Genomic DNA, 16,872 nt, shown 5'->3' with positions numbered 1-16,872 from the left:
TCTTAGTATTGAAAACTTTAAAAAGAATATTATGAAATTGCTGAAACAGAACAATATAACAAGTTATGAACTAAATAGGTGGAATTAATAGCACATAGACATAGCCAAAAAAGTTTGGTGAATTATAAATAAGAAGAAAATATCCAAACAGAGAGACACAAACCAATAAAAATAACATAAAAGAACATATCTCATCTGGTAAACATTTTTAACATATATGAAATCAGAGTACTAGAAAGTGGAAGAGAAGAAATAGTAAAGAATTAATATCTGAAGAGATAATGGCCTAGAATATTACAAAACTAACTAAAGATATCCACAGCTTCAAAGACCACTACAAATCAAAAGAGGAGTAAAACAGAAAAATTATACTTTTGCTTCTCCCATTAAAATGTTAAAAACAAAAGACATAGAAGCACGGCCAGGTGGCTCCGTTTTTGGGAGCATCATCCCATACACCAAAATGCTGCAGGTTCAGTTCCCATCAGGGCACACGCCTAGGTTGCAGGCTCTATCCCCAGTAGGGGCGTGTATGGGAGGCCACTCACCAAAGCTGCTCTCTCACATTGATGTCTCCTCCCTCTTTCTCTCTCTCTTTCTCTCTCTTTCTTTCTCCCTTCCCCACCCTTTTTCCTCTCTTTCAAAAAATCAATGAAAACATATCTTCAAGTGAGAATTAGAAACAAAAGCCATAGAGAGAACCTTAAAAATTGCCAGGAAAAAAATACATAATATCTTCAAAGGATAAACAATGACACAGATAGCTGACTTCTTGAGAGAATCAGTCAAAAAGTGTATTAGTTTGCTAGGGATGCCAAAGTACCACAGACTGGGTGGCTTACCCAGAAATTTATTTTGAAGGACAGTTTTGAAGCATAGAAATATGAGATAAAGATGTCAGCAGGGTTCATTCCTTCATAGGCCTCTCTCCTTAGCTTCTAGATGGCTGTCTTCTCCCTATGTCTTCATGTGTTCTTTTTTGTGTCTGTGCCCAAATTTTCTTTTTTTTCCACTTTAAAAAATTTTTAAATTTTTCAGTTACAGTTGACGTACAATATTATGTTAGTTTCAGGTGTACAATCTAGTGATTAGATATTATTTCACTTACAAAATTATCAACTCGATAAATCTATTACCCACTGATACCATACATAGTTATTACCATATTATTGACTATATTCCTTTAGTGAGAACATCATCAAAGAGCTAGAAGACATAAATTTGAATTAGATAACATAAAAAAGTACAGGTCAGAACTGAAGAATACATGAATTGAAATGAAGAATACATTACAGGGAATCAACAGTGGAGTAGATGAATCAGAGGATCAAATCATAGGTTTGGAAGCTAAGGAATTAGAAAACACCCAATCAGAACAGCAAAAAGAAAAGAATCCCCCCCAAAAAGTTAGGATGGTATAAGGAGCCCTGGGGACAAGTTCAAATGTACCAACATTCACATCATGGTGGTGTTAGAAGGAGAGAGAAAGCAAGGAATTCAAAACCTGTGTGACAGAAATCACCCCTAACCTGGTTTAGACACACAAGTCCAGGAAGCACAGAAAGTCCCAAACAAGATGAACCCAAAGAAACCCACACCAAGACATATCAAAATTAAAATGCCAAAGGTAGAAGACAAAGAGAGAATCTTAAAAGCAGCAAGAGAAAAGAAGTTCATAATCTACAAGGGCCCTCTCCCATAAGACTTTCAGCCGATTTCTCGACAGAAACTTTGCAGGCCAGAAGGGGTTGACAAGAAATATCCAAATTTATTTTCTTATAAAAATACCAGTTATACTGGATTAGGGCACACCCCAATGCCTCATTTAATTTAATTACTTCTTTAAATACCTTATTTCCAAATACAGTCAAATTCTGATACACTTTGAAGTTAGTTAGGACTTCAACACAATTCAGCCCACTATAAAAATAGAAGACAAAAGGTTGAAACAAAATAATTGTCCATCTAGAGTTATAATACCTCCAAAAACTTTCTTTCAAAAATGAAGGTAAAAATAGACATTTTCAGAGAAAAATGAAAAAAGTAATTATCAGCAGCAGACTTGTGATTAGAAAATTCTAAAAGAGATCCTCAGGCAAGAGCAAAATAGTCTGAGATAAAACTAAAGAGAAGTAGTGAGAAATAAAGAGTAAAAGAAAGGGTAAACAGTAGAAAATTAAATGAATATTGCCTTTAAAAAATTATCTTGACTTTCAACATTCAAAGTTTATATAGAATGAAATTATGTGACAACAATGGCTGAAAGAGCAAACCACAGTGAATAAAATTAAAATATTCTAAGGTCCTTAAATTATATAAGAAGTGATAAAATATATTTTTTATAGTTTAATAAATCAGGGATGCATGTTGTTATATTGAGTTACCACTAAATCAATTGTGAAATAATAACTAATAGATCACAGTTAAGATAAATGCATATATAATATATTAAATTGCCTTCTATAGTGAAACAACAATTTAAAATGAAATTTAAGAAGGTATCATTTGAAATACCATCAAGCATCATCAGATTCCTAGGAATAAATACAGTGAATGATGTGTTAGAACTCTATATAGAAAACTAAAAGTATTATTGAGAGAAATTAAAGACCTTAATAAATCGAAAGATATATTATGTTCAAAGATCAGATTATAAAGATTGTCTTTGTTTGCAAACTGATCTATAGATTACATATAATTCTATTCAAGATCCCAATAGATTCTGTGTTGTGAAAATTGACAATAAGACCCTAAAATGGGTATAAAAATCCAAAGGTCCAAGAATAGTTGAGAAATCTTTGAATGTACAGAATAAAATTGAAAGACATACTATGTTGGATACAAAGATTATAAAACTACAGGAACAGACATGGTCTAGAATTGGTGTAAAGATAGACCCATAATCAGATGAACAAAACAGAGTGTCCATATACAGCTACGCACACCTACATCTATAGTCACCTGATCTGTAACAAGATTACACAATATTGCAATGCGGAAAAAATGGTCATTTCAATTAATCATGCTCGAGCATTAGGTTATTTATATGGAAGACAATGGACTTCAAGCTTTACCTTGTGTCGTTATAAAAATTACGTCCAAGAGCTCCCCGGGCCCGCGGCGATGCCCAAGCGGGGCTGCCCTTCGGGGACGCGGCCCGGCTGCAGCTCCAGGTCCGCGGGGCTGGAAGGCGCTGGGCCGCGGCGTGTGCGCGGAGCGTTACCGCGGGAGACCTTCGAGACCCCACAGCTCCTTTCTCACGGGGCGCAGCCTGCATGGCCCATGTGTGGGAGGGAGGCTGTGCTGTGGGTGACCTACCGCAGTCCCCGAAGCCAGGTCTCATGGGAGCCCCGCGGGCCCCGCGTGGGCAGATGCTGATCGGACCCACGGCCCACCGACCAGGAGCGGAGCCCAGGCCTGCGAAGCCCACGGGTCTGGGCGGCGTCCAGAGCCCGCTCCTGGTGCGCGCGAGCTGCCGGCGGGACAGCAGTGTGCGCAGGGTGAGCTGCCCTGGGCGGGGTGTGCGCACCTGCAGCAGCTGCGGGGCTGTGGCCTGCGCCCTGTGCGCCCCCGTGGACCGCAGTGACGGTCATGGGAAGGTGTCTGCGCCAGCTGTGCCCTGTTCAGTGCTGAGGGCCCGGTGGGTGTGGCCTCGCCTGGACGACCTCACTGCTAGGTGACCTCACTGGTATCGGTGCAGAGGGACCTTGGCCGGGGGCAGCCTTTCTGTTTGATATTTGTACTCGTGGTGGCAATGAATAAATCCTATATATTTTGACCATAAAAAAAAAAAAATCATGTCCAAATAGCTCATAAATCTAAATGCAAAAGATAAAACAAAAAGCTTCTGCAAAGTTGCATGAGAGCTTGGAATAGGTAAAAATTTCTTATATATAAATATTCTATCAATAAAGGAAAAGGTTTATAATTGAATTTAAATATAAGAGCTTTTCTTCAAAAGAAATCATTAAGGGCAAATCATAAGGTATTAAAATATATTAACAAGATATATATATATATGTATATATATATATGACTATGATTCATTTTCAGAATTTATTTTAAAAACACCGTAAAATTGCTAATAAAAAAATAGTCAATCTAATGAGAAATTATCAAAAAACTTACGTAACCCCTTCCCAAAAGCCGATATCCAACTGGCCATTAAATATATGAAAAGGGCCCCGCTGGACGTGGCTCAGCAGTTGAGCGTTGACCTGGGATCCAGGCGATCGGGGTTCGATTCCCAGTCAGGGCACATGCCTGGGTTGCGGGTTCAATCAATGACTCTGTCATCATTGATGTTTCTATCTGTCTCTCCCTCTCCTTTCCTCTCTCTGAAATCAATAAAGAAGTATTTTTTAAAAAAAAGCAAAACATTCTAAAAAAGAAAGGAATGGTCTGCAGATATATCAGTTTTAAATATTTTTTTGGCCTGGAGACTTTTCATCCCTCCTATGTCTGTCCCCAGCCACAGTAAACTACTATCTTTTTACCTCCCGCCTGGCTTTCCCTCCTCTTTCTAGTGCTCTGGTATCTTTATTTTATTTTATTATTATTTTCTTTTTTTCTTTAAAAGGAGCAAGAATGAAAGAAAACAGGGCAACCATATAGGAAAGTATTGAAGTGATTTAGCTTATAACAATTAAAATAACAATTAATGCTTACTGGCTATGTACCGTATGCCATGTGCTTACTATGGTTACCTCATTTAATGCTCATAACAATCCAATAAGGTGATGTTGCCATTTTACAGATGAGAATACAGGGTACCAGTGATATTAAGTCCAGGTGAATGAGGATTGTGGCTTGAACTAGAAAAGTGATACTGAAGATGTACAGAAATAGATTCAAAACATATATTGGAAATAGAATAAATAGAAGTTGAAAATGGTATGAATACATGGGATGCGGGAGAAGTCAAGTGTCCAGACTATGAAAATGGATAAATGGATATATCACTTAATGACATGGGGTACTAGAGGAGAAGAATTTGGGCATGGAGGGAAAGATTAAGACTTTGGTTTTTAGACATGTTATACTTGAAATTTCTTAGAAAAAAAATTAAGCTGAGATTTCAAGCAGACAGGGGCTATTTAGATCTTGAGCTGAAAACAAAAGTAACAGGCTGGAAATAAAAATTTTTAAGTCATCAATATACAGGTGGAATTTAAACTTAGGGTGGAAAGCGAATAATAAAAAGAACAGGACCTAGGACTGAACCCAAATATTCCATCTAACTCCATGGAACATCTCCTGCTATGATCATCAATTACTTTGGTTTCACCAGGCTTCTCAATCCTTATTCAACTTTACCTTTCAGCAGAATCCAACCCTACTGATTCTTTCATCTCTTTTACAAGACTTGTCTTCCTCTATCCAGTTATTAAACGCCAAGAATCCCTCAGGGCTCCATTCTCGGTCTCCTTCCTTTTTAGCACTATACTCTCTTTAAGCAATTTCACCCAGATCCGTAGCTTTGATTACCATCAGTGTGGCGGATGACATGTATACATTCATCTGTATGCCCAGCCCAGAGCTCTCCTTGGAGCTTCACCCCAGTATTTCCAACTGTCTACTTGACATCCTCCCTTAGATATCTCTTCCAGTTAAGATACTTTTCAGATACTGTCACCCCCAAAACAGGCATGTACAGAGCCAAATTTTTTAAAGAATTACCGCAAGACTGTTACAGGCCCACTTTCCAAAACACAGGATTTTGTCACCAACTATTATTTCCTTTCATGGGCCACGAACGAAAAGCAAAACAGGTAAACTTGACAACCTGGTCTGATGGCTAGAGTCGGGGAGCAACCAAATGCACGACAAAAACACAACCCATGCCTTTTAGTGCGATGGTCAGGAGAGGCATGAAGGTGGGAACTGCCAAGAGGGAGAGAGTACCCTGTCCAGGCCTGATGGACCTGCGGCAGCCGCAACCTGAGTTCCCTTTAGAGACCGCAGGCCACGTTAAGGGGCGAGTGCCGCCGGCGACAGCCCCCAGCGAAATGGGGCAGGTGCCGGGGGAGGGAGCGAGTGACAGTCAAGACCAGGTCAAAGGAGGAAAGCCTAGGGAGGGACCCAAGCGGAGTAGCGGCGAGGCTGGGGTAGGTGGAGGGGATGCGGGCAGGCTGAGCAGCAGCGGGGCGAACCCCAGAGGACTGAGCGCCGAGGGCGCGGACCGCGGGGCGGGGGAGGGGCCTGGGGAAGCGGCTCAGGGGAGAAGCTCCCGCCCCGCTCACCTGGGCCCGGCCCGGAGCCGACAGGCCTGCGGGAAGCACGGAGTCCGCGCCAAGGGCGGGAATGGGGGTTAAAGGAGGAAAGGACGCCGGCAGGACAGAGAACTACAGCTCGCTCTCCCCAGTCGGGATGAGCGTGTGACGGCGGGAACTGTGACCACACGCACCACCAACGCACAAGGCACGCACACTCAACGTGACCCCACGTGACTGGACCAGGCGCATGCGCCCCAGGCTCGGCCCAGCACCCTGTGTGGTCTCAGGATGGCAGCTCTCCCCTCACTGACCTGGTATCTTTGGATTAAGAAAACACAAAATTCTGCCTGAAGCAAATACTCCCAAAGGCATATTTATAAGAGTACATAACATGGTTTGTCTTTATTTTATCTTGGCTATCCAACCTTCCACAAATCTCACTGATTAATTTTTATTTACTTTAGTGACTGATTTTTAACTCTTAATTCGGGTTAATGTTCATTTTTTTATGCCTGAGATTGAGCTAAAGTATTTTCATATAACATCTCATTTAACTCTACAATGATCCTGTAAAATAGGTATTTTTATTACCCCATTTTATGGGTAATCATACTAAGGTTAAGACTCTGATAAAGATATTAACAGCTTGTAAATGTAAATCCAGGTACCCCAACTCCACAGCTTGAGCTCAGGGCCACTATGGGATAGTGCTTCCACAGACTCCATTTTCTTAAATATTCTGAGCCCAATTTAACCAGTTCTTTTTTAAAAAAATTTTTAATTTTTTATTGATTTCAGAGGGGAAGAGGGAGAGAGAAACATCGATGGTGAGAGAGTCATTGATCTTCTGCCTCCTGCATGCCCCTGCTGGGGACTGAGCCTGCAGCCCCGGCATGTGACCTGACCAGGAATCAATCTCAGTCTCCTAGGCTGATGCTCAACCACTGAGCCACATCAGCTGGGCTGACCAGGTCTTGTTACTTAGGGTCGCACCCTGGCCGTCAGTGGCTGTGGTGAGGCAGTCACTCTCTCAGCCTTTGCTGTCAGTAGTCAGTCCTGCTGGCTAGCAGCTTGGCCTTCCTACCATCCTACTTTCAATCTGCAATAATCTAAGAAATATGACCACTTTTTTTTTTTTTCTGAGGAGTAATCTGTCTTGTTTTTTAATACTTGACTCGCTTTCTGGATTATTAAATTTATAAAACTGCACTGGAGGCCTGTGCCTTGGGGTGGGTGCAGGTCTCAGGAGCCCGGCCCCTCCCCTCCTTCCTCTGGGGGCGGAGCTGCCCCCCCCAGGGGCCCTGTGGTCAGTCTGCTCTGAGGCTGAGGTGCGGGGGAGGTGAGGGGCCCCCGCCCTTCCAGTTCTGAGGCACAAGGTGGTGGCTCTGCCTCCTGTGGCCCTAAACTGCCTGGCTGCTGCCTCACCCTCCTCACCCTCGGCCCAGAGGGTCTCCCAGGCCCCCCGGGGGCACCCACAGAAGCAGTGGCCAGGTTGCGGGTCAGGCCGCGGTGGAAGGGGTTGCGGGGCGCTGGCGGAGGTGGGCGATGCGGGCAAGGAGATGGACTCCCAGGGGTGGTGTTGCTGGCACCAGGTAGAGGGGCGAGGCCGGGAGCAGGGCCCCCGTGGGGAAGGGGGAGAGCAGCAGGAAGGTGCAGACAGGAGCCCCTGGGCCGCAGCCCCAGCCCCCAGGGTGGACGGACCGGAGGGGGACCCGCCAGGTACAGGCCCCGCAGAAGCACCACCAGCTGCAGCGCCAGGTCGGCCACGGAGGGGGGGGTTCCGCTCCCCGCAGCTCTCCATCTACGGGGGGGTGGGGGGTGGGGGGTCCGCTCCCCGCAGCTCTCCATCTACGGGGGGGTGGGGGGTGGGGGGTCCGCTCCCCGCAGCTCTCCATCTACGGGGGGGGGGGGTGGGGGGTGGGGGGTCCGCTCCCCGCAGCTCTCCATCTACGGGGGGATCGCAGCGGGGACACAGCGGCGCTCAGGGCGGGGTCGGCCCTCGGGCTGCAGCACCGGGCAGTGTCCCAGCCCCTGAGGGGGTGGCCTGAGGAGCCCTGGCTGTCCCCTCCTCCTGACCTCCTCCTGGGGCGGGGGCTGGACGGTCCGTAGCTGGGTCCATGAGTGACACCCAGGCAGAGCAGGGAGCCCAGCGCGGGGAGCAGGAAGGTGCGGGGCAGGAGGCAGCAAACGTCAAATGCCTGAGAGCGTCTCTGTAAGTGCATTAGCTTCGTGGAGAATATTTCAGTGGCTCAGAGGCTTTTCTCTCTTTTCTGTTTTACAAGCCCTTTGCAGTGTTCCCAGATGAGTGAGGCTAACAGACACCAGGGAAATGACTAAAAGTTACTTATCAATGTAAATTATGTATATTATGAGGTTTTTATGTATTGACACACTATTTACTCCCCAAGAACACTAAAAAGAAGGTACAGAGATTGTGAGGAAGAAGGAAGTGTGAATTATGTAGGTGTGAATTTTATTCATCTGTGTTACCATCCCTGTCAGTACAATCAGTGAGAGTTAAGTAGGAGAACCCTGCCCCCATCTTAGGGAAGAAAACCTTGACCACCAGAAAAAACAAGTTACTTCATTTTCATTTTCTTCACCCACTTGCAGGCTAAGAGCTCTTCTTACCTTACTGAACTGTCCGACCACATGCTTCAGAATATTGGAAGGAGCATCATAGAGAAAAGGCTCAAGGGCTGGTAAGTAGGTGCATTTTTGTAAGACACTCTTTAGGGCTTTTTTACTCGATGAAAACACAAAGCAAAATACATACCAAAGTAAGCAATCAGTTAAAGCTTCACCAAATTCATGTCTCATGTTCCTGGAATTTGAAAGCAAAATCAATTTCCTGGTTTAAGCTACAGTTGTTTCATTTTTAAAAAGAGTTGTCAGAAAAACTATCTTACATTGATTTTATCATAGAATAAATACCCTGCCAGTTGTCTTTGTGTCAAATTTTAAAACATATAGTGTATTATTGAGCTCTTAAAATACCTATGAGGAAATTAAAATTAGAAATCATAAAGCTACAGACAAAATTAATATGTATTACATTTTATTAGAGTAAAAACTTGTATATGTGAAATGGTGAAATAACTAATCTCCTATTCCTTCCAATCAACAAATGAGAAAATACTTAGTTTAGTATAGAAAGCCATTATCAGGCATTCTGTGTTCTCTGTGGCTTATAGGTATGTAGTCAGGAATATCCTACTGTGTGCATTATTCAATGAGCATTTGCAGATATGCTGCTATAGATCATGGGTAGAAATTGCCCCACTCACAGACAGAAGCACAACAGAATCTCTTCAACTGTAGAGGAAAGCTCAACAATAGCGAGTGTATCACTCACAAGCAAAAGAACAGGAACCCGTAGGTCCCTTTCCCACCATCCCCCAGCACTCTGTATTTCATGGTGACACCACAGGGTGCTGCCCCCTGCCAAAAGTGTGGCTGAAGAAGGGCTCTGATGTGACTGGTGCACATCTCTGCAGCCAGCTCTAAGGCCAGGGCTGGTTGTGATTCTGTTTCCTTGTATTAAAGTCAGCCCCCTTCACTTTGGAAGGCTTCACAATTGGGTTTATCTACAGCTGTTTCCACTAGAAATCCACATCTGCTTGTGTGCGTGTGGTTTGTGCTTCAGGACCTCCTGACAACCGTTCCTCTGATCACCTGTTCTCTCTCTGAGGCCTTAGCTGACCTGATCTTCTGGAATCTTGCTATTCAACAGTTAGCGATGCTCTTGAATGTCAAGGAGCATTTTGATTTTCACACCATGAATTCTATAGTTGATAAATGGATTCTGCAAAACCTTTCATCACATTTCTGCTCTCTAATAAAGGAACTCATGAATTTATGGTTTCCCAGAGAACCAGACTAAGCAGTCTTGTAATCTCTTATCTCTTGACATAAATTTGTGTCTCAAATATTGTTTTATAAACTAGATTAAATAAAACGAGTTAAGTAATGCAGCCCAAATTTTTCACCAGTATTATAACAAGTTGGAACTAAACTCTCAATTCCCATCACACCTAGTTACCTTTGTGATGAACCATCTTAGGATCATGGTGACTTCAGCAGGTCAGCAAATTTAACTTCACTGGTGACAAGGTCAACTAACAGTATAGCAGAGATCACATTCACTGTACCATGCAGGCAGCCGAAATCTAACAGTTCCAAATTGGTGATATACTGTCAAGTTATTAATCAAGAATCCTCTAACCAGAGGGTTAGAGCTTCGAATGACACTAAAAATTCACTGAGCTTTACTATCCTTTGTCAAGAAATAAACTAGATTTATGACTATATATACTTCTATATTAGGGATGTATGTCATGGTTAATAATCAGCTGTATTATCCAGCATGAAAGGAATATCAGAATAGTAATTAAGATTTTGTTTACTTGCCAATTTCTGGGTTTAAGATTTTTAACATCTTTATTGAGATACAAGTTACCATAAATTCATTCATTTAATTCATTCAATGAATTAAATTTACAGAGTTGTGTACCATCAATACAATCTTGTTTTAGAATCTTTTCATCATCCCAGAAAGAAACTTCATGCCCATTTGTAGTCATTCCCTCTTCCCTTACCCACTTATCCCCACCATTCCCAGGCAACTACTAACCTAATTTCTGTCTATACATTACACTTTTCTGGACAATTTATATAAATAAAATCACATGATGTGTGAACTTTTGAGTCTGGCTTTCTTCACTTAAGTACAATGTTTATGAGGTTCATCCATGTTATAGCATGTATCAGTACTTAATTCCTTCTATTGTTAATAGTATTCCATTATACATGTTTACCACATTTTGTTTATTCATTCACCAGTTGGTGGACATTTGGATTGTTTCCATTTTGGGCAATTATGAATAATGCTGCTATGAAGATTCATATACAAGTCCATTTCTCTTGGAAAGAGACCTGGGAATGGAGTTGTTGCATGTTGATGGTAAATTTATGTTTAACATTTTGAGAAGCTGCCAAACTGTTTTCAGTGTAACTGTAACATTTTACATTTACAATAATGTTAAGAAGGTTCAAGATTCTCCACATGATGGCCAACACTTATTTCTGTCCATTTTATTAATTATAGTCATTCTTGTGGTCATGAAGTATCATCTCATTATGGTTCTGATTTGCATTTCCCTAGTGACTGATGATGTTTGACATATTTTCATGTGCTGATTGGCCTTTTGTATATCTTCTTTGGGGAAATTTCTATTCAAATCTTTGCCTAATGTTTGGGTCACTTGTCTTATTATTTCATTGCAAGAGCCCTTTATATATTTTGAATATAAGTCCTTTCTCAGATATGTGATTTGCAAATATTTTTCCAAGTCTCTTCATTTTCTTCTCAGTGTTGTCTTTTGAAGCATACAGGTTTTTAATTTTGATGAAAACCAATTTATCAGTATTTTCTTTATCACTTGTGCTTTCGGTGTCATATCTAAGAAATAGGTGCCTAATCCAGGGTACAAAGATTTACTCCTATGTTTTGTCTAAGAGCTTATAGTCTTAACTCATATTTATATATATGATCCATTTTAAGTTAATTCTGGTGTATAGTATGAAATAAGAATTGTCCCATTACCATTTGCTAAAAATACTATCCTTTTCACATTAAATTGCCTTGGCAGCTTTGTGAAAAATCAGTTGACCAAAAAAGAGTCAATTGCAGGTTCTCAATTCAATTACACTGATACAGATGTCTTTCTATAAGTACCACACTATCTTTATTACGGTAGCTTTGCAGTAAGTTTTGAAATTAAGCAGTGTAAGTCCTTCTTTTTCAAGATTGTTTTGGACAGTCTGGGTCCTTTGCATTTCCATGTGAATTTTAGAGTCAGCTTTTCAGTGGGGGGGTGGGAGGAGGGTAGCCACCTGGGATTTTGACAGAGACTGGGTTGACTATAGGTCAATTGGGGAGTATGGCCATCTCAACGATATTGAATCTTCCAATCCATACACATGGAATGCCTCTCTATTCAGATTTTCTTTAAATTTTTAAGCAGTGTTTTTTCAGTATCTAAGTTTTCTGTATACGAATCTTATACTTCTTTTGTTAAACTTATTCCTAAGTAATTTATTCTTTTTGATGCTACTGTGAATAAAACTATTTTCTTAATTTCACATTTGATTGATCATTATTAGCACATGTTTAATTTAAAATATTAAGTACTGTTTCAGTTTCTCAAGGAAGGTGATGATAAACATATTATTTTCACAAAATATTTGTTGACATAAACTATCCATCATGGGATGATACAGACACAAATGGACTGAAGAAATGTCTGCATATATATTACGGTGGTAAGGATTTTAAGAGGGCTGTAAGCAGCCAAAAAAGGTGAGGTTACACATCACTCTATGAAGCATTACTTTACATTAAGATCAAATGACCATTACCTTACATTACAATCAAATAACCATTACTTTATATTGAGGTCAAATGACCATTTTAAATTAATTTTGTTCATTTTAAATTTTGAATTTTCTTGTGCAAACACAAAATGTGAAATGATAGCTGTCAGTGGGTTCACTCCATTAGCAGAACAAGAACTTTTTCAACAGTTAAATGGTAACAGTATTATAGCAGTGTCATTGATGTTTTAAGTAGAAAATCATTTCAATAATGGCTGAATTTTTGTCTCTAGTTCATGGAGTCAAAGTAAAGCTTTTAAAATGCATTCTATCAATGGGAAAATGTATGACATGATAGTGAATGCTCCTGCAGATTTGTATAAAACATTCACCGCTGAATATTTTTGTGGTGATAATACAAATACAAATTTTGGTATAGCTTTGCATTGAGGTTAAAACAATATTCTTATTAAATTAAGAAACCTATGGAGTAGCAATGCAATTGGAATTGATTGTGGTCCACACGTAATTTGTTAAGCTATCAAGAAAATGTGCTATTCCTTTGCACATTAAAAGACACTATCAAAAGAGTGAAAAGACAACCCACAAAATGGGAGAAAATACTTGCAAATCACATATCTGATAATAGATTAATATTCAGATTATATAAAGAATTCTTACAACTTAACAACAGAAGACAAACAACCGAAATAAAAAATGGGCAAAAAACTTGTATATACATTTCTCCAAAGAAGATATATAAATGGCAATAAGCACATGAAAAGATGCTCAACATGACTAGTAATTAGGGAAGTGCAAATCAAAGTCATAATGAGATCCATTTCATACCCAATAGGATGGCTGTTATAAAAAAAAAAAAAAAGAGGATGTGGGACAATTGGAACCCTTTGCATTGCTATGGGAATGGAAAATGGTGTAGCCATTGTAGAAAACAGTATGGTGATCTCTCAAAAACATTAAATACAGGGTTACTGTATGACCCAGCAGTTCCACTTCTAGGTCTATATCCAAAAGAATTGCAAGCAGGGACTCAAATAAATACTTGTACCCTAATGTTCATAGCAGCATTATTCATAATGGCCAAAAGTTGCAAACAGCCCAAATGTTCATCCCTAGATGAATGGATAAACAAATGTGATCTATACATACGATGGAATGTTATTCAGCCTTAAAAAAGAATGAAATTCTGATACATGCTAGACATGGATTAACCTTGAAAACATTAGTTTAGCATTGAGCTAATAAATAAACCAAACACAAAGAACAAATATTATATGATTCCACTAATATGAGGTACCTAAAATAGGCAAATTCATAGAGACAGAAAGTAGGATGGAGGTTACCAGTCAGAAGGGTGAGGGGAAGTTGGAAACTTACTGTTTAATGGGTGCAGAGTTTCTATTTGGGATGGTGAGAAAGTTCTGGAAATAGTTCGCTCAACATTATGAATGTACATTAAAAAATTGAGCACCAAAATACTGCAGCTTTTGAAACTTTTAGCAATTTGAATCACTGAAAACCAAGCACGTAACTAGAAAGGCATTGAAATATGTCCATAAGAGTAAGCAGGGGTGGAGGACTGAACAAATTAAATGAGGACAACTCACATGTACCAGATCTAACTTTTATATTGTACTATGAAACATACTGACATTTTTAATGGAGTTCTTAATTTTAATTGGATATATTTATATTCTAACTAGAAAGGAATGAAATTGAGAAGGCCTATAATTTTGCTGTAAATACATGTCACAAAAAAATTGAAAAAAATCTGAATAGTCAACTTACTTTATAGCTTTGCTTATTAAAATATTTCCTGAAGAAAAGTATTCTGAATAGAAACACAAAGACAGTATATGTGGAAAATATTGAGCATAAATGCTTACGCATTTCAAAATGACAAAAACTAGAGTTGAGATTATTTCTCCTTTAGCAGACTTTGCTCTGAGGTTATTAGGTACCTCAGAATCTGTAGAGAGAATATTTGTATTAAAAACACATTCTATGGAGTAGAGCCTGTTGGAAGCGTCAACCACCAAATTTATTTAGCATAAAATACAACTTTGGTGAAATCTTGCAAGCAGTTTTACAAAACATATTAATAAGACCACATTAAAATATATGTTCTTCAGAAAAAAATACTAGGCCTGGCTAAAACTCTATATATGTGAATATGTACCAAGAATAGTTAATCTGTTTTTGAAAAATATAGTTAGATTAAAAATTTGGGTTTTTTTAGAATTTTACTTTAATGTACATGGATATATGCTATTTTATCATTTTAGAAGGGATTTTAGTTTTGAAAATCAGTTTTGAAAATCTTTGTATAGGTCTATCAATTTACTAAGCCAATTTTGTGGTCAATAAATAAAGTTTTATTATCTTTAATGTAATTCTTCACTCTCAAAAGTGTCCAATTTGATGACTAAAATATACAGGGTGGGGCAAAGGTAGGTTTACAGTTGTCATTACGTGAAACACAGCTTATTCTGGGATTATTATTTATTAATTATTGTATTATTTTCCATACAAACAACTGTAAACCTCCTTCCCCCCCCCCCCCCCCCCCCCCGTGTGGTCGCTCTGCCTGTGACTTAGCGATTCTACTTCAGGGCTGGGACCAGCCAAATGCGCACATTGAGCAACATAAGAGCAAGGATGCTCACAGCAGATTATTTGTCATAACTCCAAACTGGAAACAACGAAACAATAAAAAATAGAATGGATAAACAGATTTTCGGTCTCACCTATTGCTGAACTTCAAGATCAGCCGCAAGGCTTTCCGACAATTTTCCTAGGATTCCTGTGTCTGTCTAAGACACGCTAACCCCTTCCTCGTGCTTGTGAGAACCTCGAGGTCCACGCCTTTTCCTGCCTGTTCCTGACTGTGAGGTGGAGCCAGGCCTGACGCTGGGGGAGCTCAGCTCACTGAGCAGCCCCGCTGGGGCCTCCCTTTCTGCCCAGGCCCTGTTCTAATTCTGCTGTTGGAGATGCAGTTTTGCAATGACTGGCCAGGCCAGGCTCCACTTCAGCCTTGGAGAGCTGGGGCTGGGTTTGAGCATTTTGATGTCTCTCTTGAGTGGCTCAGTAAATAGAAGGAATAGGACAGTCTTGCCAGGAAGAATTTAAAATATCCTCACCAGATTAACCAAAGAATTCATACACATATATGCACAACCCAAGGACTGGGACAATGGTGGGGAGAGGGACTGGGGAGGGGGTGGGAAGGGGTGGAGTGGGTCATTGGGGAGAAAAAGGGACATCTGTAATATTTTAAACCAAAATAAACACACACACACACAAATTTCCTCACCAAGTGGCTCCTATTCTCATTTCTAACTCCGAACATGACCCCGCCCCTCACACTTAAAGGAACCGAGTCCGCAGCAGCAGCAGCCTCGGTTCCCCGCTGGGCAGAGACAAGATGATTTCCAAAGGCGGCTGGGGGGCGGGGCTGCAGGGAGGCTCCCGCCGCCTCCCCGCCCGGGCCTTGGCTGCAATGGTGCTGCGGCTGCTCCCCCAGTCCTCCCTTACTGAGCAGTCCTTCTCTTTTTTAATGTTCTATAATTTAAGATGAGAAACATTTTAGGGGTGACGTGGCATCCTTTTAAGAGATGGAAAAATTCAGGTGTGGAGAGGCGATGGGATTTGCATTTTCAGTATCCGCTTAGTGGTAAAGTCAGGGCCCAGTGGCTGCATCCTGAGCACTTGCAGCAGCTTCCAGGAGCCAAGGGGCTCGCTGGCTCCTCAGAGGGCTCCACAAGGAGGCGGCCCCACTGGGAGAATTTACACCACAGAACTAGGCAAACGCTACACACCGGGGCTCCTCCCCTCCCTGAGGGCTGATTGTTAAGCCTTTCCAGCACATGGCCTCCCTAGCCCCCTAAATCCCACCTTATGCCACACCATTCTGAAGTAAAAGGCATCTTAAGACTTCTTGTAAATAATGTAATTTGTAAACAACAAAACCAAACCTCACCTTCTGAAATACTTTTACAGCATTGCTGTTACATGTTCTACTTTGCTACTTTAATTAGTTTTAAAGGATAAAATAAGTACATCATTTATAAAAGTTTTCCTCAGGCAGTGTGCTTTTATATTTTATGCTTAACTTCAGCCTACTTTTGCTATACCTTGGGACATTTCCCAAGTTTCTGTGTAAAGTTATCGAGAGCTCAGTAGATGGCGCTACTGCACTGTCTTTTTGGTCAGTTTTCAAAATTGTTGCTTTCTGGGACATTGATCCGAAACTCCTTGTCTT

The 16,872-nt window shown here is 40.8% G+C and overlaps 1 pseudogene; it reads left to right on the top strand.

Moving 5' to 3' along the window:
- Positions 1-3,123: 3,123 nt before the first annotated feature.
- On the top strand, positions 3,124-3,676 carry LOC148094315 (apoptosis regulatory protein Siva pseudogene; annotated as a pseudogene).
- Positions 3,677-16,872: the final 13,196 nt, after the last annotated feature.

The sequence above is a fragment of the Miniopterus natalensis genome, chromosome 1 (assembly GCF_054644295.1).
Source record: "Miniopterus natalensis isolate mMinNat1 chromosome 1, mMinNat1.hap1, whole genome shotgun sequence".
In the NCBI taxonomy this organism is placed as follows: domain Eukaryota; kingdom Metazoa; phylum Chordata; class Mammalia; order Chiroptera; family Miniopteridae; genus Miniopterus; species Miniopterus natalensis.
Note: the sequence above shows the minus strand (reverse complement) of the source record. Positions and strands in the feature narration are given on the sequence as shown.